We start from the raw sequence: 27,432 nt of genomic DNA, 5'->3' as shown, positions 1-27,432 counted from the left end.
AAATCCCAAATACAAAATCTAACAGCACACCTAAAGGAACTAGAAGCAGAACAGCAAAGGCAGCCTAAACCCATCAGAAGAAGAGAAATAATAGAGATCAGAGCAGAAATAAACACTTTAGAATCTAAAAAAATAGTAGAGCAGATCAATGAAACCAAGAGTTGGTTTTTTGAAAATATAAACAAAATTGATAAACCTCTAGCTAGGCTTCTCAAAAAGGAAAGGGAGATGACCCAAATAGATAAAATCATGAATGAAAATGGAGTTATTACAACCAATCCCTCAGAAATACAAGTAATTCAGGGAATACTATGAAAAACTATATGCCAACAAACTGGACAACCTGGAAGAAATGGACAAATTCCTAAATACCCACGCACTTCCAAAACTCAAACTGGAGGAAATAGAAAGGTTGAACAGACCCATAACAAGTGAAGAAATTGAATCAGTTATCAAAAATCTCCCCAAAATAAGAGTCCAGGACCAGATGGCTTCCAGGGGAGTGCTACCAGACGTTTAAAGCAGAGATAATACCTATCCTTCTCAAGTTATTCCAAAAAATAGAAAGGGAAGAAAAACTTCCAGACTCATTCTATGAAGCCAGTCTTACTTTGATTCCTAAACCAGACAAAGATCCACCAAAAAAAGAGAACTACAGGCCAATATCTCTGATGAATATGGATGCAAAAATTCTCAATAAGATACTATCAAATCTAATTCAACAGCTTATAAAAAGAATTATTAACCATGATCAAGTGGGATTCATTCCTGGGATACTGGGGCTGGTTCAACACTCGCAAATCAATCAACTTGTTACATCACATTAATAAAAGAAAAGATAAGAACCATATGATCCTGTCAATTGATGCAGAAAAAGCATTTGGCAAAATTCAGCAACATTTCTTCATAAAAACCCTTGAGAAAGTCGGGATAGAAGGAACATACTTAACCATCATAAAAGCCATTTATGAAAAGCCCACAGCTAACATCATCCTCAATGGGGAAAAACTGAGAGCTTTTTCCCTGAGATCAGGAACACGACAGGGATGTCCACTCTCACCGCTGTTGTTTAACATAGTGTTGGAAGTTCTAGCATCAGCAATCAGACAACAAAAGGAAATCAAAGGCATCAAAATTGGCAAAGATGAAGTTAAGCTTTCACTTTTTGCAGATCGCATGATATTATACATGGAAAATCCAATAGACTCCACAAAAGTCTTCTAGAACTGATACATGAATTCAGCAAAGTTGCAGCATACAAAATCAATGTACAGAAATAGTTGCATTCTTATACACTAACAATGAAGCAACAGAAAGACAAATAAAGAAACTGATCCCATTCACAATTGCACCAAGAAGCATAAAATACCTAGGAATAAACCTAACCAAAGATGTAAAAGATCTGTATGCTGAAAACTATAGAAAGCTTATGAAGGAAATTGAAGAAGATATAAAGAAATGGAAAAACATTCCGTGCTCATGGGTTGGAAGAATAAATATTGTTAAAATGTCAATACTACCCAAAGGTATCTACACATTCAATGCATTCCCAATCAAAATTGCACCAGCATTCTTCTCGAAACTAGAACAAGCAATCCTAAAATTCATATGGAACCACAAAAGGCCCCGAATAGCCAAAGGAATTTTGAAGAAGAAGACCAAAGCAGGAGGCATCACAATCCCAGACTTTAGCCTCTACTACAAAGCTGTAATCATCAAGACAGCATGGTATTGGCACAAAAACAGACACATAGACCAATGGAATAGAATAGAAACCCCAGAACTAGACCCACAAACGTATGGCCAACTCATCTTTGGCAAAGCAGTAAAGAATATACAATGGAAAAAAGACAGTCTCTTTAACAAATGGTGCTGGGAGAGCTGGATAGCAACATTCAGAAGGATGAAACTAGACCACTTTCTCACACCATTCACAAAATAAACTCAAAATGGATAAAGGACCTGAATATGAGACAGGAAACCATCAAAACCCTAGAGGAGAAAACAGGAAAAGACCTCTCTGACCTCAGCTGTAGCAATTTCTTACTTGACACATCCCCAAAGGCAAGTGAATTAAAAGCAAAAATGAACTATTGGGACCTCATGAAGATAAAAAGCTACTGCACTGCAAAGGAAACAATCAACAAAACTAAAAGACAACCAACAGAATGGGAACAGATATTTGCAAATGACATATCGGACAAAGGGCTAGTATCCAAAATATATAAAGAGCTCACCAAACTCCACACCCAAAAACCATATAACCCAGTGAAGAAATGGGCAGAAAACATGAATAGACACTTCTCTAAAGAAGACATTTGGGTGGCCAACAGGCACATGAAAAGATGCTCAACGTCGCTCCTCATCAGGGAAATACAAATCAAAACCACACTCAGATATCACCTCACGCCAGTCAGAGTGGCCAAAATGAACAAATCAGGAGACTATAGATGCTGGAGAGGATGTGGAGAAACGGGAACCCTCTTGCACTGTTGGTGGGAATGCAAACTGGTGCAGCCGCTCTGGAAAGCAGTGTGGAGGTTCCTCAGAAAATTAAAAATAGATCTACCCTATGACCCAGTAGTAGCACTGCTAGGAATTCACCCAAGGGATACAGGAGTACTGATGCATAGGGGCACTTGTACCCCAATGTTTATAGCAGCGCTCTCAACAATAGCCAAATTATGGAAAGAGCCTAAATGTCCATCAACTGATGAATGGATAAAGAAATTGTGGTTTATATACACAATGGAGTACTACGTGGCAATGAGAAAGAATGAAATACGGCCCTTTGTAGCAATGTGGATGGAACTGGAGAGTGTGATGCTAAGTGAAATAAGCCATACAGAGAAAGACAGATACCATATTTTTTCACTCTTATGTGGATCCTGAGAAATTTAACAGAAACCCATGGGGGAGGGGAAGGAAAAAAAAAGAGAGAGGTTAGAGTGGGAGAGAGCCAAATCATAAGAGACTCTTAAAAACTGGGAACAAACTGAGGGCTGATGGGGGGGTGGGAGGGAGGGGAGGGTGGGTGATGTGTATTGAAGAGGGCATCTTTTGGGATGAGCACTGGGTGTTGTATGGAAACCAATTTGACAATAAATTTCGTTTATTTTTTAAAAATGTGTATATGTTGGGTATGTGAAAATATATGATGGCTAACGTGCTATTCTAAATGAAAGTGTAATTCCAACAAAATTCTATGGAATGGTTGCTGTAGAAGTTAATGAAAGATCTATGGCTATTTTTGAGGAAGCACAAGTTATTCGTGTTTCCAAACTTTTATCTGTTATTTGACACACTATGAAACGTTTCTTTTATAAGCAAAAAATGTTTAAGAAGATTCTATACCATTATTTCTTTCAGTCATGACATTCTGTGGCTTCTACTTTTTTTGCTGTAGCTATAATCTTCTGACTAGCATGCCCTCTCCTAAATCCTTTTAAAGAAAACAGCTAAGTCAAAGAAACATTTTATTTTTAGAAAAAAAAAAAGTGGTTTGCACTTAGATCTGCAGGGGCTACTCAAGTTTCATTAAGATAATGAAAGAATAGTATTTTTCCTGAAATTAGATTTTAGAAATACCTTTTCTGATGTTGCTGTATTCATCATGTCTTGTGGTTATGTAATTCTTATTTTCAAGTGACTCAGTGTGCCTGGCAAACCTCTCATTACTCTTTCCAGGGTTTCAGTATTGAACTATAAATGGTGTGCCATGGAAAATGTTAAGTTACAAGAATGGGTGTTTCTTTCTACAGATCAACCAAATAGTATTCCATAATATTCTTGTTTAGAAGGAGAGTCATTCATACTCTGAATGTAGTTTCAACATCTGTGGTAAATCGACCATCAAACAATCCACTAACATGGAAATGAGAACGTGTCACCCAGATGTACACTCCATCACATTAAGTCCTGGTGGTTGGCTGTTTTCTTCTTTAAATTATGAGATTCTTGTGGGAAAAGATGACATTTTGTGTGTTCTATTTTGGATGTGCATGGCTGGGGGGAATCACCTGGTAGATTAGAAGTGTACAGTATGTGTAAACTTCTGTTTTATACAATTTGAAATTTAATTTTGTAAGTTACACTTTACTTAAATAGCAACTGGCCAAATTTAGGATAAAAGTAAGCCTTTGTTAGTTACAGTAATTATTGCAGTAATATGTGATTATTGTATGTAGTCTTTTACTAAGTATGATATGTATGTAAGAATATGTAAAAGGCACAATGGATAAATTGTTCCCCTCCAAAAAGTTTTTAACATATTTGGAAGAACAAGCTTGAATAAAAAGTGACACAGAAATAATTGATAAAATTATGTACTAACAAATGAAAGGTTTAGATCAATTTCTGCATGTGTTTTAACACATGAAAAATATTTTATACACACACACATACATACAATAAAGGGACTAAATGATGTAGAAGTGATTCAGAAGACTTCTCTATAAAGATCTAGGTGACAGGGAGAACTGATTGCATGTGGAAAAATATAAAGCCTTTTTATTTATTCACTTATTTAACTCATGAGCATGCACTCTATATTAGCCTTGTCCTAGATGCTAGGTATAGAATATTAAAGAAAACAAAGTCCCTCCCCTGAATTGTGGTGTAGTGCTGAAAATAGACATGCAAACCAGAAATTATGATATGTTTTTACGAGTGCTGCTCTGAGTATAAAAAGGAAGGTCACTTAGTCCAGAATGCTCAGCTAGCACTATAGAAAGATCCCTTGGTCTGTGGTAGTGAAATCTGGTTTGTGGAGCTCATAAGGACTAGGGGAGTTAGGGGTAAATTAAATACAGAGCAACTAAGTAGGAGGCCATTGCTGCTATTCAGGCAGTTGATGAAGACTGATGTTAGGCAGTCACCGTAAAACCAAAAATTGCACAGATCTGATAGAGACAAAGAAATAGACTATTGACTGCTACCATGGTACAGTGAAAATACTGATAACCAAAGTAAAGATAATAGAAAAACAAAAGCTCAGTTCTTTCTCACTGTAGAACATAGAGGGTGGACTCATAACCTCAAAGACACTTCCTGTGACCTTCGGAAAGGTGGAAGAAGAAATGATTCCTTCTTTAAATACAAGCAAAGAGGCTCTCCTATGTGCAGGCATTCTCTGTTTCTGGGAATAAAAATTCCACATCAGACACAATTCCACACCTCCATAAATCTTTTGAGGGAGGAAACAGTCTGGAAAGAAATATCTCACATAAAATAATTACCCTGATAAAATTATGTTAAAAAAATCACTACAAGAACACAGAGCTTGAAGTAACAATTCTGATGAAGATGAGGTTTGAGGATGGAGGTATAGCTACCAGGAAGTCTATATTTATACTGGTACTTAGCAGGTCATTGGAGAGAAATGTGCCCAAACATGAGGCAGAGGTAAGTAGGAGTCTTGGTGGTGGGTAATGAGAACAATTTTCCATAATTCGTGTGAAATCCAGAGGGTGTTTCTGAAGTGATAACTAGATACTTCTCTATCTCCTTTGCCATTCATAGTTTATAACTTACTGTACATATTTGGGGCCACTGAAACCAGAATTAAGTTTTATACTAATATTATGGCTGTAGTTCACTTAATTGTTTTTGGTCACTCATGTTTAAGTTAAGGTATAAAATGTTGGGGCACCTGGGTGGCTCAGTCTGTTAAATGTCCAACTCTTGATTTTGGCTCATGTCATGATCTCATGGTTTGTGAGTTTGAGCCCCACATTGGGGTCTGCACTGACAGCATGAGCTTGCTTGGTATTCTGTCTGCCTCCCTCTCTGCCCTTCCCCTGCTCACTCTCTATCTCTCTTTCTCAAAAATAAATAAAAATAAACTTTAAAAAATTGTATACAATGAGGTGCATATAGGACACAGATCATTGGTACTTCTTGATTTTTATACATGTATACACCTTTAATGCAGTCACTCACATTCAGATAGAGAAAATCTCCATCACTCAGAAGGTTTTCTCATTCTTGCTTTGCATCAGTGCCACTCCAGCCCAACCACACAGGAGCTTTATCACCACATGAAAGCTTTACCAATTTTTGAACTCCCTGGAAATGGAACCAGGCAAGTAGTATTTACTTTCTTGTGCCTGGTTTATTTCATTCATCATAACATTTGTGAGATACACCCATGGCTTTATGCCATTTGTTGTTTTGTAGTATTCCATTATTGGAACACTGCATGATTTTTTTACCCACTCTCTTGTTGGGCGTTTAGGGTATTTTTGAATAATGTTGCTATAAACACTTATACATTTCTCCTGGGCGATTTGCTTTTAGATACTGCAGCATAGACATCGTGGTATTTTACATGTATTAATTAGTGTCAGGCAATCTACATGTTAGGTGTTGTCAATTGTTGTAATCAGGGATTCACATCTCTCACATTGTCACTTAGCCTTTAATCAGAACCGCTCCATTTTAGAAGCAGCTACTTTTGAGGTACATGTACTGCATTATTTTAAGGCCATACATTGAACAATTGAATTTTTGACACAGGGACTCACTGCTGAAATTAGTGGTTTGCTGGTTCGCATAATGAATGTTGGAAGTGGGATCTCATTGGCAAAATCAATGAAAATAAAGATAAGAAGATTAGCTAGAACATTTTAGACACACTCTCCACATTAATCGGGCAGGATATATGCAGCTAGCAAATCCTGCAGTCTGTGTGCCTGAGAGGGGTGCTGAAGACGATTTTGAAAGAATCCTTTCTCCATCTATTGGCATGGAGGATTTTGGTTGCTGATGATAATTATAAGCCAACTCTAAGTGTGTAGAATTTTGCATATAGAATATAATTATACTTGCTTTAAGTCAGCTATTCATGCAAGATCAGGTCAGTGCCTAAAGAGAGAGAGACAGAGAGAGAGATGGGCATTTATCAAACTGATGGAACAGGTCATATGAAATATTTTCTTCCTTCTTCTAAAGAATATTCATCCTATAAATGTTGGTATGTGGTAAAATTTGCTCTGAGATTTGCTTTCTTTATAACTGCTAGTGTGTTTGTGGGAAAGAAGCTAATGCCACCTTCTTCTAATTTTCCATGATAACCCTGACTCACCAAAAGCTCCTTAAAATTATGCATGACCAATTTTTTTGGGTACTATCGTAGATGTAGTATTGACTTCAACTCTCCACTCTTCCAGGGATAGGAAGATACAGTAAGAGTGAAGTTTCGCCAGTTGGATACCTTATCCTTGACTTTGGGCTCTCCAAGTGAGATGTTGGAAGACATGAAAGCAAGGGCTTTAAAATGCCAGCCCCATATAAGAATCATGACCTAGATAGTCCATTGGTCCCAAGAGAGTGAGCAGTAAGAAGCAGAACTCTGTTAGTAATACCAACCTGAGGCAAAACTTCCCCAGATGACCCATAGCTCTGTGAGAGTAAATGACTGTACCTAACTGAGTTTTACTCTTGTCACTTTATGGAGTCAGGATTATTAAGGTTTAATATTGTTGCAGTAAGTAAATTGGCCCTTTTGAAGTGTAGAGTTTTTTGAATTTTGAAAATGTACACAGTCACATAATCACCATCACAATCAACATATAGAACATTTCTAGCACCACAAAAAGCTCTCTCATGCCCCTCCTCTTACCCTCGGACCCTGGCAACTATTGATTGGTTTTCTGTCCCTTGTGGTTTTGAACTTTCTAAACTATCATGAAAATGAAAGTATATGGTATGAAGCCTTTTTTGTTTTTGTTTTTGTTTCAGTTTGGCTTTTTTACACTTAGTACAATACATTGGAGATTCATCTATACTGTTGCATTTATCAGTAGTGTGTTCTTTTGAATTTCTGAGTAGGATGCATTTATCAGTTTGTATTTCCATTCAGCAGTTGATAGATATTTAAATTATTTTCATTTCTGGAATGTTAAGAATAAAACTAGTTGGAAATATTTACAAGCATGTATTTGGGAGGACATAAAATATTCTTTTGAGTAATATCTAGAAGCAGAATTGCTGAGTTGTTAAAAGTATCTTCTTTAACTTTATAAGAAAATTCCCAAACTGTTTTCCAGAATGATGGTACCATTTTACATTCTACCAAAACTGTATGAAGGTTTCAGTTACACTACACCTTCAGTAATTCTTGGTATTTTCAAGTTTGGGGGTTTTGGTTGTTCTTGTCTTGGTTTGTTTAGCCACTGCAATAGGTGTGAAGAGGTATGCCACTGTGGCTTTAGTTTGGGTTTCTCTAATGATTACTGATGTTGAGCTTCTTTTCATATATTTGTTTGCCATCCATATTTAAAATTTTAATCTTTTTTGGTGAAATATTTGTTAAATATTTTTGCCTATTTTTAATTAGGCTGTTTATTTCCTTATTCAGTTTTGTGGGTTCTTTATATATTCCAAATACCAGTCCTTTATCAGACATATGTTTTGCAAATATGGACCAAAGAGAAAAAAAATAAGAAGAGGCCATATTATTGGGGAAAAAAACCCAATAATATGATTACTGATTGACAATTTATACCTCAGAATACACAAACATGTAGGAATCATCAATTGACTGTCCTCTTTGAGCCACCTGCAGCATGACGGAAGGGCCCGTATTTCATCCTCTTCCTTACCTTTTATTCAACTTTAAAAACGTTAGCAGTGCCGAGCGCCATGACACACTTAACTGCAGATGATGACAAGGTTCAGTTTTTATGCATGTTAAACGACACTTAGCAACAGCTCTCTTGTCAGCTATTGCTTGAAATAGATGGCTTTCTCCAACATCATTCCCCCCCCCCCCGTTGCTTAGCAACCCTGCTTATTTCACTAGCAATGTACCTATCATGGATATCGACCTGAACAGAAACACATCCTTGAACAATGGAGGACATACAGCAGGAGTCATTGTTCTGGTTTCCTAGTTTGGTTTCAGGGCTAGCACATGGCCCTTACTATTAATCATATTAACATACAAATTAACCATTTTGTCTCACTTTTGATAATGTGTTTTATTTGTATTGATGCTGATTGTTTTGCTCCAACAACTATATGTCAGCATTTACATTTCTTATGAAGAACTTCTCTATGGCTTTCTTCAAGCTGATTTTCAAACAGGAAAAGAGTCTATTATTTAAAGTATGCTAACACAGTTTGGCTTTACTTGAGAACTCTTCTAATTGCAATCAAAATATTAGGAAAGAGTGTCATAAAATGTGTCTGTACACTTGAAATACTGAACATACTAACTTGAAATAATATGACATATTCAATAATATTTGGGGAAAATGTGGTGCTATGCACTGTTGGCTATATAGTCTACAGCCATTCTTCCCTCCCCAGGATTTCTTTCTTGCTGACTTACCTCCCATTAGAGCAGCTAAAAATATTGAACAGTCACCTTGCTTGCTTCCATTGCAGTAGGACATCAGAACGTGACTCAGTCCTGGCCACTGGCATCTGAGGGAGAAATCTGACTCAGTCTCTGGGATATAATTTCTTCCTTAAAATAAACACAGGAGAAAAACTTCCTCTGCCTGTGGACATTGTCACTCCACGCCCTTCCAGAAAATGTAACAACCATCTTACAACTATAAAGTGATAAGCCTAAAGACTGTCAATGAAAAAATAGTTTAAGTAACTCAAATAGAGTTCAGATACTTTATTCATCTGGTAAGTATGAGGGAGCATCTGAAGGGTGGCTAACTCTCTAAGTCAATGTGGGGTAGTTTTGTGGACTCAGAAGAAGAGATATGGGTCCTGGTGCTTTGGGTCAGGTAGCAGTTTTCACTGGACTGATTGGAGATTCTCCTCCTCCTCCTCCTCCTCCTCCTCCTCCTCCTCCTCCTCCTCCTCTTCCTCCTCCTCCTTCTCCTCTTCCTCCTCCTTCTCCTCCTCCTCCCTCCTCCTCCTCCTCCTCCTCCCTCCTCCTTCCTCTTCCTCCTTCTCCTCCTCTTCTTCTCTTCTTTATTGCCTTTTCATTGGAATCATTGATGAAATCCAAGAAGAGTGCTTTTGAGAGCTATTTTTATAAGCCTTGAAGTTTCTCTATTACTTAATTTTAAGGAGAGAGAAGGGAGGAACTAGCTAACTAAATACATAAATAGAAAGTGAAAGAAAGAGGAGGAAAAGAGCAAGAAGACAAAAGATTTTGCTCTATTATGTCTACTTTAATCCTTTTACAAGATCAAGCAATACACCAAAGATGGTGAAGTAGAACAATGAGTCCTGGTGACACTGCTTCACAACTGAGCTAACACTGGAGTCAGAAAAAGCCTTAAAAGGATACATTTGATTAGCCTCACTAAGGATAATCGCCCTTTCTGAAAATTAACTGATTTGGGATGCTAATTACATTTACAAAATCTCTTCACAGCAGTAACTAGATTCTTGTTGAAGAATAAATGGAAGAAGATGAATGTATGTCAGGGGATAGGAATCTTGAGGGTCATCTTATAATTCTACTGTATGAAGCAGTAAAATTTTGGAAGGAATTTTAGTATACTATATAGCAACCTAGGTGTTCAGAATATATTTTTATTATAAACATTTATTATGAAAGTTATCAAGCCTCCAGCAAAGTTACAAGATGTTGCTAAATAGTCGTGTACTCACCATATAGACCTCCCATTAACAATTGTTATATCAACATTTATAATTTATATAAATGATAAGACATTTTTGTCAATATCTATCTGTCCTTTTATCTATCCATTAATTCATCTTATTTTCAATGAGTTTCAAAGGAACTTGAAGGCATCAACGTATTCCTTAAATATTTCAATGTGTAAGTTGTTAACTAGAATTCAATATTTGCTAGGGTTTTCTTTTGATATAAAATTTGCATACAATGAAATACACAAACCTTAACTGTACCATTTGCTATGGAGTTTTTTTTCTAATTTCTCTCCTCCAAGTTTATGGAGGCATCATTTACATATAAAATTTAGCTAGTTTAAGTGTGCAGTTTGAGGTGTTTTGAGAAATGTAAGCCTCACCACAACTAAGATACAGAGCATTCCATCATCCCAAAACATTCCTTCTTGCTCTTTTGCAGTTAATCCTTTCCCCTCACCCTGACCCCAGGCAATTACTCAAAAAAAATATTTTAATCAAAATAGCCAATAGTTATATGGCAAACATAATAAAAGTCCATAAACAAACAATACATTAAAAAAGATTAACAAAAATAAAAAGGCCAACCAAAAAGAAGACAAAATGGACAGATATTAAATTTATAAGAAACATCTAATTAAACAGTGAGAAGATAGTCTTCTTAGTAGGCAGGAAAATAAAAGTTCAAACAATAATAAAGTGTCACTTTTTAACCTATCACAATGTAAAAACAAAGTCAGTTGTATTTCTAATGTTGAGAAAGGGAAAGTGGTAAAATATCAATTGTTATAGGTCTTTGATAAAATAATCAATCTGGTGATAGCCATTAAAATTAAATCTACTGGCTAAGATGGCCTTAATATTTCCCTCAGTTTGACCCTTATAGACAGGCTTCTTCCTATCTCCTGGTCCCTGACCTCCTTCTTACCATGGCCCTTACAGAATCCGGATGGCCTACACCACTGAGGTTCCTCCTCTCTTAGGATTTACTTTAGAAAATCTCTCTTAGAGCACTTACTTTAGAAAACTAGTAACTGTAAATTCTTTCTCCATCCCTTTGAGACATGAGTCCTTTCAAAAGTCTTTTGCCAATTTCACAACCCAGGCCTATCTTTCTCAAGGACCTGGGAGCCATCCTTTTGAAATGTACTCATCTAGGAAGATAATACCCTCATCCTCTAATGTCTGGGGGGTGGTAGGAGCCTAAATTCAGTGAATGCCTTGCTTCAAGTTGTAAAACTGTGTCCTGTCAGGAAAGTAGGAAGACTGTTTACTTTTCCTTTGGGTAAAGCTAATTAGCCAACAAAGATGGCCTGTGATTTCTTTAGTCTAATCCCAGCTCTTGAAAACTCACTTTGTTTCAGTAGAATTGAGATACCTTAGTTATGTTCTGTCTCCCCTATTGCAATAGCCTTGAATAAAGTTTTCAGCACCCGATTAACTTTGTCCAGTGCAGTTTTTGCTTTGACAGTACACACAGTCTTCAATCTGGCATTCCCATCCCACTGCAGAGTCTGTCCCTTAAAAACAAAAGCATGGCATTTAATTAACAATGGTTGCCTTGGAATGAATGGAAGAGGATGATAGAAAATAAAGAAAAAGCTATTTATAGAACCATGTTTCTACTGAAAGAGCATATGTAATATGGTCTTTTTTTTTTCTTTTTGATGTCTGATCTTATTTATTTGTTACTCTTAGAAAATCTCATTTTTGACTGGACTCAGGCTTAGAGGTAGAAGCTCTCAGATACCACCTCCATCTCTTGACAATCTGTTCCTGGCATCTTTCCTTGGCTTCTTTCATTTTCTTTGCCAAAAAGTTTAGCATATTCTGCAACCCCTTCCTTATTTTTATTAGTATGCTGTTTCTTCAGAGCAATACGCTGATGTTTGTGTTGGAGGACACATGAAGAAACAAGATGCTGGATCTTGGGCATTTTGGTTCTAGGTTTCTTGCCTTCTTAGTTCAGGGGCTTTCTCACAACATACTGGTGGACATCATCTTCTTTAGAAAAGTTTGCAGATTCCTCTCATTCTTTTGGGCCCCACGTGGCAAGGCACAGTAGTATTAGTGACTCCAGGAATATCCTTCTCACCCCCCCTTTTTTTGTACAATAACCAAATTGAGAACTCTGAGATTGGAATCCACAATGCAACCCCAAACAGATCTACACTTTCTTTCTCTAGTTTTCCTTAGTCAGTAGCAGGAATACCCCTTACTCAGCAGCAGGTGGACATGACCAGGGGTCAAGACACCCTGCTTCATGGGGAAGCCTTGCTTGTCATTGCCACCACTTATTTGGACCACATAACCCTTCCATTTTTCATCCAGAGCATCAGCAGCAACTTCTGTGGCCATACCCTTGTTATAAAAGGTATGAGGTTTGTGTTCATCATCCACTTCTATGAGCCTTTGGCAGCCAGTAGCTGAGCAAGAGATGTTCAGCTTCATCCTAAAGCAGTAAGCTTCATCCTTACTGCCTTTGAGGTACCACAAAAAAAGAGCAATATGATCTTTTTTATATAAACTTGTATCTGATGCTGGAAAGAATGTTGAAAAATAAATTGAATGTTCATTAAAATAAAAATAAAATAAAATAATGAAATATAACTTGACTGCAACTCTCCATGGATTTAAATGATTGTTCAGTGCTTCTGCTTTTGAAGTGTTTTTTTACTATAATTTATCATAGGGCTTTTCACATTAAATAATATTAATTTACTTATGTGTCTGTTTCCCTCATTAGCATAGAACACCCTTCTAAGCAGAGAGTATGTCATTTATTTGACTATCTCAAGCACTTAACACAAAATATAAAATATGTTAAATGGTCAAAATGTGATTGGATTTGAATGAAGTTTATACCACAATAATTTTGGGAAAATATATGAGGACATGAGAGGAATAAGGAGATAAAATAATATCTTTAGAACGTGGTGGAACTGGAGAATTTTTTCAGCATATTGAAGTTGCCTGTACTATAGGACATAATAATACCTTTTATTCAGTTTAACAAACTTCATATTTGGATGTGTGAGCCCTACTATTCTTTGTCTAAGACATATTCAGGCAACTAAGTTCAGGCCCCTACTCAGGGAATTAATGGTCTCATGGGCATAAAAACATTGACAAAGTAAGCCTAATAAGTGCAATGCTAGAAGTAGCTATCAGGATATTGCATTAAAATGAAATAACACATGTGAAAACACTCTATAAGATCTATAGAATCCTATGTGTTTTAGGCTTTTCACAGTATTATAGTCAGTTGTATATATTTCTAATCTCCCCTGTTAAAATATAAATGTGACTAGCCAGTCACTGTGTCTTAATTCTGTTTCCTCTTCCATGACTAGCACAGTTTCCTTGTGTAGGAGGCATTCCAAAATTCTTTGTTAACTGAAGGCACAGATGAACACATAAGTGAATTAATGAATGATTGCCTTTCATTGAGCAGTGGTTTTCAAATAGTAATGTATATCAGATAAGCCTGCAGAGATTTTGATTTAGTTGATCTGGTAGTAAGGGCCAAGAAATCTATGTTTAGCACTTAAATTAATTCTGATGTAGCTGGCATGCAGACCATCTAGTGAGAAGTTCTGGCAAAGAGTGTAGAGTTTTGGCCCACTTCATTATCTTCTTTGGTTTTGAAAGCAAAGATATAGTCAAAATTTTGTCCTTCCAGGGCTGAGCCTCCATCAGCCTTACAGGTAGAACTTTAAAAAAGCATAGCTGATTTATGTGTCAGAGACAAATTACAGTCTGCTTCTATCTTTCATCTAGAAGCAAAGAAATCAAGGTTTAGATTCTGTCCTCCTTTTTAAGGCACCAACATTTTAATGCAGCTAAAAATCTGATAAGGGGAGGGGTCAAGATGGAGAAACAGCATGGAAGTTTTTTTTGCATCTCTCATCCCTGAAATGCAACCAGATTAACACTAAGCCATCTTGCACACCTAGAAAACTGATTTTAGGATTAACACAACAATCTGCACAACTTGAACCACAGAACTTGGCAGGTACGCAGCACAGAGAGGTGAACTGGGGGAGAGAGAAGCCGCGGAGAGCAGGGAGCTGGTTTTGCTTGCAGAGAGAGGACAGAGATGGGGGGCAGGTGGAGAATACGGGAAACACACCCCCCCCAAAAGCAGCAGGGGAGAAAAAGAAAAAGTGGAAACAGTCACAAGGGTCTGAACAAAAAAGGGAGAAAGGAGAAAGGAGAGAGTTTAAATTCCATTAAGACTCTATAAACAGGGACAGTGCAGAGTCCAAAACTCCACAGCTGGATACCTGGCGGTGCTCTGGTGGGAAGGGCGAATCCCCAAGAGCAGAAAGTGAGGTCTGAGGGGTCTACAGAGGCCACAAGGTGAGTGGCGGTTCCCCTGCTGGGAGGACATTTGATAGAGGCTGTGCAGCCACCCCATCCACAAAGGTCCCAGTGGATCCCAGAAAACAACCACATTCACTGGTGTTGGAACAAGGGTGTTAAAAGTTAAGCCTGGCGCCAGGTGTGTGTTGTGATTTACCATAATCCCTGAAACACTGCTGATACAAGATTGCATGAACTTTCTCTAGGGTGGGCTGGCACCCAGCCAGGGTCTCTGGGCATCAGCAGCAGCACAGTCTCGAGAACGTTCCTGGAGGCAGGCTGGCACCAGCCATTACTCAGCAACACCCTCCCCCAGAGGGTCTGAGCGGGTCAAATCCCCAGTCCCTCAGAAGTGAGGGACATCTCACAGCCGCACCTGAGATAGAACTCAGGAGGGAGGTGCCACCTGGAAACTTGATGGATTGGTCATGGACAGTGTAAAAGCGGGGAGAGGAAGAAAGCCAGAGACAAAGGGGGTGCTTGATTACTGGTCGGGGAGAGCACAGAGTTCTGACACTAGAGACTGGGTATCTAGGTGAGGCCATTTCACCCCTCTAGTGCATGCACATGCACCCCTATAGGAGCCACAACAATCCACCCCAGGAAGCTAAGCAGCGCCATCTAGTGGAGATTGGAGCCATTACACTAAGCCCTGCCCAACTGAGCCCAACTGTCCCGCTCTTGAGGAACATGACAAGTCTCTCCGCCTACTTAGTTTATGGACTATAAAGTGCTTCATGGTTTGACTTCTACAGGAAACTGGATGTAATTTCAATTGTATTTCATTCTGTTTGCTGGTCCTTTCATTCAATTTTTTTTTCCTTTTCTTTTCTTATTCTTAAATACAGAAAAAGAAAAAAATTATTTTTATTTTCCATTGTTATTAAAAAGATTTTTCTTTAATATTTTTTCTACCATAGTTTTTACTTTTTTATAAGTTTTTAAAATTCTATTTTACTTTCATCATTTAATTTTATTCTATTGTATTCATTTTTTCAAATTTTCAAGTGTTTTCCTTTCCCCCCCTTTCCCCCTTTATTTCTTTTATTATCTTTACTTTTTTTCTCCAATCTATCAAGCTTCTTTCAACAACCAGACCAAAACACACCTAGAATCTGACATTCTTTATATGATTTCTTTGTGTTGTTTTTAATTTTTTAATTGTGTGTGTGTGTGTTTACTCTATTGACTCCTTTTCTTCCTTCAAAATGATGAAAGAAGGAATTCACCCCAAAAGAAAGAGCAGAAAGAAATGACAGCCAGGGACTTAATCAACACAGATATAAGCAAGATGTCTGAACCATAAACTGGAATCACAGTAATAAGAATACCAGCTGGGGTTGAAAATAGATTAGAATCCCTTTCTGCGGAGATAAGAGAAGTTAAAGCTAGTCAGGATGAAATAAAAAATGCTATAACTGAGCTGCAATCTCAAAAGGGTGCCACGACAGCAAGGATGGATGAGGCAGAGCAGTGAATGGATGATATAGAGGACAAACTTACAGAGAATAATGAAGCAGAAAAAAGGAGGGAGACTAAGACAAAAGATCATGAAATAAGAATTAGAGAACTCAGTGACTCATTAAAAAGGAATAACATTGGAATCATAGGGGACCCAGAGGAGGAAGAGAGAGAAAAAGGGGTAGAAAACTTATGGGAGCATATCATAGTGGAAAACTTTCCTAACCTGGGGAAAGACACAGACATCAAAATCTAGAAAGCACAGAGAAATCACATTAGCTTCAATAAAAAAAATGACCATCAACAAGGCATATCATAGTCAAATTCAGAAAATACTCTGGCAAGGAGAGAATCATGAAAGCAGCAAGGGAAAAAACTCCTTAACCTACAAGGGAAGACAGGTCAGATTCGCAGCAGACCTATCCACAGAAACTTGGCAGGCCAGAAAGGAGTGGCAGGATATATTCAGTGTGCTCAATCGGAAACATATGCAGCCAAGAATTCTTTATCCAGGAAGGCTATCACTGAAAATAGAAGGAGAGACAAAAAGTTTTCCAGGCCAACAAAAATTAAAGAAGTTTGTGACCACTAAACCAGCCCTGCAAGAAATTTTAAGGGGGATTCTCTGAGGGGAGAAAAGATGAAAAAAAAAAAAAAGACCAAAAGCAACAAAGACTAGAAAGGACCAGAGTACACCATCAGAAACCCCAACTCTATGGGCAACAAAATGGAAATAAATTCATGTCTTTCAGTACTCACTCTCAATGTCAATGGTCTAAATGCTCCAATCAAAATACATAGGGTAACAGAAAGGATAAGAAAACAAGATCTATCTATATGCTATTTACAAGAGACCCATTTTAGATCTAACGACACCTAAAGATTGAAAATAAGGGGATGGAGAACCATCTATCATGCTAATGGTTGCCAAAAGAAAGCTGGAGTAGCCACATTTATGTCATACAATCTAGATTTTAAAATAAAGACTGTAAAAAGAGATGTAGAAGGGCATTATATCATAATCAAGGGGTCTTTCCACCAAGAAGACCTAACAATTGTAAACCTTTATGCTCCAAACGGGAATTCACCCAAATATATAAATCAATTAATCACAAACATAAAGAAACTCATCGATAATAACACCATAATAGTAGGGAACTTCAACATGCCACTTACAACAATGGACAGATCATCTAAACAGAAAATCAACAGGGAAACAATGGCTTTGAATGACACACTGGACTGGATGGACTTAACAGATATATTCAGAACATTTCATCCTAAAGCAGCAGAATACACATTCTTCTCAAGTGCACATGGCACATTCTCCAGAATAGATCACATACTGGGACACAAATCAGCCCTCAACAAATACAAAAAGATGGAGATAATACCATGCATAATTTTAGACCACAATGCTATGAAACTCGAAATCAACCAGAAGAAAAATTTTGGATAGATAAATATTTGGAGTCTAAGGAAAATCCTACTAAAGAATGTGGGCAAAACAAGAAGTTAAAAAGAAGATTAAAAAGTACATAGAAGCCAATGAAAATGATAACAAACCAGCCCAAAACCTCTGGTACACAGTAAAGATGGTCATAAGAGGGAAGTATATAGCAATCCAGGCCTTCCTAAAGAAGGATGAAGGTCTCAGATACACCACCTAAATTTACACCTCAAAGAGCTGGAAAAGGAAGAGCAAATAAAACCCAAAACCAGCAGAAGACCGGAAATAATAAAGATCAGACAGAAACCAATGCTATCGAAACAAACAAATAAACAAACAATAGGACAGATCAATGAAACCAGGAGCTGGCTCTTGGAAAGAATTAGCAAAATTGACAAACCCCGAGCCAGTTTGAACAAAAAGAAAAATGAAAGGACCCAAGTAAATAAAATCAAGAATGAAAGAGGACAGATCACAACTAACCCTGCAGAAATACAACCAATAATAAGAGAATATTATGAGCAATTATATGCCAATAAATGGGCAATCTGGAAGAAATGGACAAATTCCTAGAAACATATAAACTACCAAAACTGAAACAGGAAGAAATAGAAAATTTGAACAGACCAACCCATCCAAATCGTCCAGGAGGAAGTCAAGCTTTCATTCTTTGCAGATGACATGATACTCTATATGGAAAACTCAAAGGACTCCACCAAAAAACTTCCAGAACAGATCCATGAATTCAGCAAAGTTGCAAGATATAAAATTGATGTGCAGAAATCAGTTGCATTCCTATACACCAACAATGAAGCAACAGAAAGATAAATCAAGGAATCAATCCCATTTACAATTGCACCCAAACCAATAAAATACCTAGGAATAAACCTAACCAAAGAGGTGAAAAATCTATACACTAAAAACTATAGAAACCTTATGAAAGAAATTGAAGAAGACACGAAGAAATGGAAAAACATTCCATCCTCTTGGATTGGAAGAACAAACATTGTTAAAATGTCGATACGACCCAAAGCAATCTACATATTCAATGCAATCCCTATCAAAATAACACAAGCATTCCTCACAGAGCTAGAACAAACAGTCCTAAAATTTGGATGAAATCAGAAAAGACCCCAAATTGCCAAAGCAATCTTGAAAAAGAAAACCAAAGCAGGAGGCATCACAATCCCGGACATCAAGACGTATTACAAACCTGTCATCATCAAGACAGTATGGTACTGGCACAAAAACAGACACTCAGATCAATGGAACAGAATAGAGAACCCTGAAGTGGACCCGCAAATGTATGGCCAACTAATTTTGCCAAAGCAGGAAAGAATATCCAATGGAATAAAGACAGTCTCTTTAGCAAGTGGTGCTGGGAACTTGGACAGTGACATACAGAAGAATGAACCTGGACCACTTTCTTACACCATACACAAAAATAAACTCAAAATGGATGTAAGACCTAAAGGTAAGACAGGAAGCCATCAAAATCCTCGAGGAGAAAGGGAAAAACCTCTTTGATCTTGGGCACACGCACTTCTTACTCAACACGTCTCTGGAGGCAAGGGAAACAAAAGAAAAACAAACTATTTGAACCTCATCAAAATAAAAATCTTCTGCACAGTGAAGGAAACAATCAGCAAAATTAAAAGGCAACTGACAGAATGGGAGAAGATATTTGCAAACGACATATCATGAAAAGGGTTAATATCCAAAATTTATAAAGAACTTATCAAACTCAACACCCAAAGAACAAATAATCCAGTGAAGAAATTGGCAAAAGACATGAATAGACACTTCTCCAAGGAAGATATCCAGATAGCCAACTGACACATGAAAAAATTCTCATCACTCATCATCAGGGAAATACAAATCAAAACCACAAGGAGATACTACCTCACCTCTGTCAGAATGGCTAACATTAACAATTCAGGCAACCACAGATGTTGGTGAGGATGCAGAGAAAGAGAATCACTTTTGCATTGCTGGTGGGAATGCAAACTGGTGCAGCCACTCTGCAAAACCATATGCATGTTCCTCAAATATTAAAAGTAGATCTACCCTATGACCCAGCAATTGCACTACTAGGTATTTACCCAAGGGATACAGGTGTGCTATTTTGAATGGGCACATGCACCCCAATGTTTATAGCAGCACTATCGACAATAGCCAAAGTATGGAAAGAGCCCAAATGTCCATCAACAGATGAATGAATAAAGAAGGTGGTGTGTGTGTGTGTGTGTGTGTGTGTGTGTGTGTGTGTGTATACACACACTGGAGTATTACTTGGCAATCAAAAAGAATGAAATCTTGACATTTGCAACTACGTGCATGGAACTGGAGGATATTATGCTAAGCAAAATTAGTCAGAGAAAGACAAATATCATATGACTTCCCTCATATGAGGAATTTAAGATACTCAACAGGTGAACATAAGGGAAGGGAAGTAAAAATAAAATAAAAACAGGCAGGGGGACAAAACATTAGAGACTTTGAAGTATAGGGAACAAACAGACGGTTGCTGGAGGGGTTGGGGGAGGGGTATGGGCCAATGGGAAAGGGGCATTAAAGAATATACTCCTGAAATCATTGTTGCACTGCATGCTAACTAACTTAGGTGTAAATTAAACAATTAGTAAATAAACTTAAAAAAAATAAAAGAAAAGCAAAAATAATCATGAGTCAATGGTGCCCTAGCTCCTCCACTCTTTTTCTCCAGTTGTAACTGCCTAATTGGAGTACATCTACAATATATGTTGGTACGTTCTACAAATCATGTGTAATGTATATTCTGAACTTTAGAAAATAATTGATTCTATAGCCTTCTAGATTACCAAAGATCTCAGAGCCTCAAACCATATTATAACATAGGTTCTGACACCAAAGGTAAAGATTATTTTATGTTTTACAGAGGGGAATGTCAGTTTTGATAGCTGTATTCGCTAGCTACATTTTCTGGTTTCAGCTTTTCCAGCTCTTGTTAAATAAAGGCTATCTAACTTGGTTTTGCCATCTCACCATTTAATATGGTGATTTGAATTTCTTTTTAGCTACTTATTTAGGCTGTATACTACACAGTTAATGGAATTTGTCTGCCAGTTTCACACTGGGAGCTTTTGAAGAAATAAGATAATTTGAATTTTACTTTTTATATCCTCCTGGAAACCGGAGAAAAATATCAGTCTAGAGCCCAAAAGAAGGTGCTCCCCCTAAAAACCTGGAAACCTAAAGAGCCCATTTTGTAAGGGAAAATCAATAAGGAATACCCCCACCCACATCTGCACTCTTAAGAGACTGCTGGGTAAAGCAACGATCTTGAACCTTAAAGCTTAACAGAGGCAAAAGAAAAACTGCTGAAACAGATTAGTCCTCATCTGACTTTACAGCACAGATTTCTTCCTGATGTGATCCAAAATCCCAGGTTGAAAATTTAGAGTAAGCTGGAAGTTACTTTGACCATGGTCTTGCTAGAAGCCAAGCCAATTGTTCTCTCAAGCAAGCAACCTTCATTTCAGGCCATCAAAATTTTCCCATGGACCAATATTAAGAGGCATATTGAGTCATTTTGTCCACTTTGGACAAAGTGTGGAATGGCATGGGAATTCAACCTTATTAGTAACATTTTTCTTCCACTCAGATAAATAATGGTGATTATGTGCAACCTCAATTCACTCTACATCATGACTCACAAAGTAACCATTGACTAAATGAAAAAAATAAACTTTTCTACCAAGGGATATTACTAATAAACAGGAAAAAAATATCATGGACTTAACTCTCATGTACATACCACATGTATATTATATAAACTTTACATATTAAGGATTTCCCATCTACAAATTAAATTATCTGCTGGGAAATCATGAAATAATTTGATGATCCATGTTGAATGACTCACAATACTGAGATGCTGTTCTATTATTTAATAAACGTATTTTGTGTGTAGTTTGTTTTGCTTTGCCTTGACTATTGTTATTTATAATTTTTTAGACTAGTTTTCAAGCTTCTCTCCAAGAGTATAATTGGGTCATTTTTGCTATAAAAGTACGATTTTGAATGATGCTTCCAGTTTGTGTTGCTTCACTCAAAATTCATTCAATTTATAGTAAAAATTGGCAATTGAATTTTTCCTTAAAAAGTCAATTGTTTATCAAAGTAGTAACTACACTTATTTTTAAGTTGATAGAAAGCCTTCAATTCTAATTATTGTAGACAAAATGTTATATTTTTCAGCTTTTTAGAGACTAAGGCAAAAGGATAATTAGTCTAATACAATCTAGGTTTAATACATTGTCATCTTTATTATATTCAACTTTTACTTTTCCAGCTGTTTGTAATAATCCCTCACAATCCCAGACTTGCTTGTGCTTGTACATACAAACTCATATTTTTTAATTTTTAACAGGGCTGTTTAATATTGTTTCTGACATTAATTTTTGTTTCTGTCAGAGCACACATGGTTACCCATTTTTTCTGGCCTTACTTGCAAATAGATATAGTTAGGTAACTAATTTCTGCCTAATGGCACATGAGCAAGTATAATGTATAATTTGGGGGGACGTCCTTTAAATGAAGTTACTCTCTTTCCTCCCATGCCCTGCCCACCTCCTCTATCACACTCTGGGAGCCAGAATTGAGACATTATGGTGATAAGTCACTTTTCACCATAATGATGAGGATGACAACCTATGAAACGGGGAAGCTCTCCAGAGAGAACCTGGGCCCTCAGATGACCTCACAGGCAGAGCTTTCATACCTTCCTGGAATGTTCGACCAGGTAAGAATTTTACAGAAAAGAGGAAAAAAACCCTTTTAACTCTATGCAAGTCAATGCCATTTGTTTTCATTTAAAATAGCAGAGTCAATATCCTAATATACAATTTGTCTATTTATGTTATTATTTTAGCATTTTTATTTCTATGAGCAACTCTCAAGCCATTAATCTATTATCTCCATTGAGGATATAACACAACACTTAATTATAAGAAAAAAATCAAATTTAACAAAATACTACAAAATAGGCAAGTGAGATAAAAATACACAGTTGTATTTTTATACAAGGACACACTTGTATACAGTATTCATTATAAGACACTGAAGATTCCAACTGTACTTGCTTTATTGTGCATAAATAATCTTTATTCATGAAAATCACATATAAAGGGCTTCCAAAAAAGGCATAATTACTGTTATATATTTCAAGTTTGTGACATGTGTGTGAATACAATATCTATAATATTTTTTTTTCCTTTGAAAACTGCCACTCTTTTCCAAACCTTTGACTGATGGTTAGGAACTAGCATAATTTGAGGACCACGCTTTGAAAAGCACTGGTCTATGATTTTTAGGTTGAGTTTCTGTTTGTGAATTTCCAATGAATAGTTGATTTACTTTATTCATACTTAGATAATGAGTGATTATCAAATATTTGTGGCAATTATGACATTTAAAAGCAAACTGAGAAAATATGTATCTGATAAAGGAAGGGATCTAGTGGACAATTTCTTTATAATTTTCCATATTTACTGAGACTGAAAACTGACATCTGACAGCCAACTATACAGGGCAGATATTTATCTTCAGGCAACAGAATTTAAAAGTTTTGAATGTGCATGTCGTCGGATAGGATCACATTCTCTTGTTCTGTTATGTGCTTATCTACTCCCTATATCCAACTTGGATTCTCCATGATGTATGTTACCATTCTGGCCCTTAAAGTCCGAATTTGGGATACCTGATCTCTACTATGTGTATACATTATGTGTGAGTGTCAGAGCCTGGGATATATTCGTGTGTGTGTGTGTGTTTGTGTGTGTGTGTGTGTGTGTGTGTGTGTGCACGCAGGGAGCAGGGAGAGGGAGGAGAGTGAGAAAGAGAATTGGAGAAAGAGAAAGAGGCCAGAAATCACATAAGTGCCTGCATCTGGCAGCCACCACACCCTGGAGGAAAATACAGTAAAAGCTTGGTTTGTGAGCATAATTCATTCTGGAAACATGCTTATAATCCAAAGCACTTATATATCAAAGTGAATTCCCCACAAGAAATAATGGAAACTCCGATGATTCGTTCCACAACCCAAAAGTATTTATATAAAAATGATTACAATTCTGTAATATAATACGAAATAATAAAGAAAGTACAAAACATAAAGAAAAATAAATTAACCTGCATTTACACTGCTATCTATTGGCTCAATGTAATCTTTTTCTTCTACAACTTTAACAAGGAAACTATCCAATGACCTAGAATGAAGCAAAGCATTCCTAAGCTTACTCTTGTATGGAAAAGCAAAGACTGTCCATAGGTGCTTTGAAGTGACAAAAAATACACTAGTGCCAGTTGTGGGCACCTTTCAACATTCTGAAAAATCACTGATTTCTGCCAAACACTGTGGCCCAAGACCAAGTATTCAAGCATGGGAGAAGATCACCCACAACTATGCAGCGAAAGAGAGAGAGAGAGAGAAAGAGGGAGACAGAAAGAGAGAGAGAAGAACCATTGGCTCAGTTTTGATCACACGACATTCAGTGTCATATTGTCACATACTACTTGTATTAGAAGACATCGCTGGTTTATCAAGTTAAAATTTATTGGAAATGCTTGATTGTCTTGTGAAACACTTGCAGAACAAGTTATTCACAATTCAAGTAACTATATTTGCTTTCTCTGTCATTTTCATGTACAATACAGAATTGCAAAAGTTCCAAGCTGCCTCAAAACATTATTTCTGTTGTTTTTTATTTCTACTCATAGATGGAGAAAGCCAAGTTGGTGCAGTATGAATATAAACCAGTGAGGGCACATACCAATAGAGCTTTGTGGATATAAGCAGTATTTAATTTCCTTTAATTCTAGTGTGCCTAGGTGGCTCAGTCGGTTAAATGTCTGACTTAGGCTATAAGCAGTATTTAATTTCCTTTAATTCTAGTGTGCCTAGGTGGCTCAGTCGGTTAAATGTCTGACTTAGGCTTGCGTCATTACCTCACAGTTTGCGAGTTCAAGCCCTGCATCAGGTTCTGCAGTGACAGCTCAGAGCCTGGAGCCTGCTTCAGATTCTGTGTCTCCCCCTCTCTCTCTCTGCACTGCCCCGCTTATTCTCTCTCTCTCAAAAATAAATAGACTTTAAAAACTAAATAAAAATAATAAAACTATTAATCTCCTTTAATTCATCTCACTGTCCAGTGAGGCTAGGGGTTATTTAAGGTAGCCTGTAAAGGCAAAAGAGAACAATGAGTTTCTGTAAAGCATGACAATGGTTTTTGCTTTGGAAGCCAGTGATAGGCAAAGCTGGTGTGTATTCAGGACTTACAATGAGTTGGATTCTAGTGGTGTAATCGAAGAAGCAACAGACATGCAAGGAATCATTAATATGATCCATTACTGAGATTATGAAAAGAAAAACTGGCCTCCAAAGGACTTAAAGAACTCGTTTTCTGTCTAGACTTTTGCACAAGATGTGATGGCAGGGCCAAAGGATTTACCAAAGGTAAACGCACAAGGTAAATAGGGCTCTATTCTCAATTCCTAATACTGGCAAGAAACCATTACTCTTCTACTGTAGTATAAATAATATGACTTCTTTTACATTTAGGTCATGTAGTCATACTCCCTGCATCCTTCAATACTGCTATCATTTACAAGCCCACCACCAAAACTATTTTCATCTATTCATCAACGACTTTGGAATCTCAGTTAATGTTGTTCATTTCTGTTCTCAAATTCTATTGGTAGTCTAGTGGTTAATTATCTATCCATACTCTAAGTTCATAGTTCTGTGACTCCAAAAGCATTCACCTCCACTTTACCATAGTAGCTTATGCTCATAGACACACTCTTGTCATCACTAACATCCATTTTATATTTGAAAAGTGAAAAATGACCATATTTATGGTCATATCACTTTCTTATTCCAATTTGACTCCAACAAGTCCTATGATCTTCATTCCTCTATTGTCTTCTCAACACTTAGGTCTCTGCCCTTTATTCTCTCTAATCTGGACCACACAACCCACCACTCCAACCAGTCTAGTGCCAGTGCCCTGAGGGCCTTTGCCTCCTAGCTGGATCCCACCCTTCAAGCCTTCCTCTGTCTTCCTCTGCCCAGGCTTCCAAATAATATTGGAGAAAGATCAAGACTGGAAATGCTACAAATGATCTGATTCCCATTTAAGCTCAGCTTTGCCTTTAGTATTGCTTAACAGTATGTTTATGTGTCCCTAAGAAGGTGCTTCTGTGATTGCTTAAAACAAATATTTCAAATATTCATCATTCTCTGCAATTTCCTAATTCCAACATACTGCCTCCCTAATGTATCCAAAATGAATACATATTACTTTATAGTTACAAAAACTATTCTACAAAAGGGATATTTGTGCATGTGGTATTTTCTCCAAGGTCCTTCATGCCGGCAAATATGTAGTTTTCATAAGGAAAGTTTTTGAATGTAGATGGGGAGTTAGCCATTGTTCCCTCATCTGAGATTTCCCCAGAGAAGACTAACCTGTTTAGTCCTTCGGTATATTGAAGATTCAACTATATCTTTACTCCAGAGAAATGTTTGTTTATCGAAGTATCTCAGGGTCTACCAGACCAAGTAGCTCACAGTTAACAATGTGTTATTGTCTTAGTTTGCTTTCTATTAATTATTTCTTATATATTCACTGTGGAAAGAGGGAGCCAATTTTCATCTATCACTTTAATAACCACAGTGCATATGTACTCAGAATAAAAGATAACAAAATTAATCATACTCTCTTTCGTTGTTTGGCATCTACTTTTGCAGCAAGAAAGAGAAACTTATTAAGCAAATTTAAATAAAAGTGAAATTTTCTTTTTTATTGGAAACAGACAAAGGATTCAATTGTGAGAAGTTTAGTCAGACAACAGGGGAAGTAAATTAATCAAATGACAATTCCCTCCAGGATTATTTTCTTCCTTGGGGGCTACTTGTTATCTCATCCCTGTTAAATGTCTGTTTCTGTTTCTAGGAAACAGAAGGAGAAGTATAATAGTATCATTTAAGTAAATTAAAGATACACGAACATAAAGTAGCAGCAGTCATTTTCCAATAACATTATCACATAAAAAGATGAATATTTAAGAAATTAAGATGATTGTCCATGGTGGTGAGAAGATTAAGCATGAAGAATGGAGATGAAAGAAAATCAAGCAATCAGGCAAGAGAGGGAACTTTCCCCACCTAAAGATTAATACGTGCCATAAACCAAGGAGCATAATGAACTCATTTCTCCATCTGATGTCAAATAAGCTAATAACAAAAGTAGAAAAACAAAGAAGTGGAGGTGTGACTTACACACATTACTAAGCTATTTCCAGGAGAGCCTAGGACATACATGTTTAGAGGCTTGCTTTCAAGTTCCTGTGGAACATTCATGTGATCTGTTTGCCCCATTCCTTTTTCTTTCTGAGATGGAGAGATCTCTTCTAACCTTTTTAGTTAATCCATTTTATTTTTAGCTAATCCCTTTGCCTTTGTCCTTTCTTTCCCTCATTTATCAGTTCTATTAAAGCCTAGTAACTATGGCTGGTTCCATTAATCACCAAGT

General features: G+C 37.0%; 1 pseudogene; it reads right to left on the bottom strand.

The window, feature by feature from the left end:
- Nucleotides 1–12,288: 12,288 nt before the first annotated feature.
- Nucleotides 12,289–13,035, bottom strand: LOC101092195 (annotated as a pseudogene).
- Between the last annotated feature and the right edge of the window lie 14,397 nt (nt 13,036–27,432).

This window comes from Felis catus, chromosome B4 (genome assembly GCF_018350175.1).
Source record: "Felis catus isolate Fca126 chromosome B4, F.catus_Fca126_mat1.0, whole genome shotgun sequence".
In the NCBI taxonomy this organism is placed as follows: Eukaryota; Metazoa; Chordata; class Mammalia; order Carnivora; family Felidae; genus Felis; species Felis catus.
This window is presented reverse-complemented; position numbering and strand designations above follow the sequence as displayed.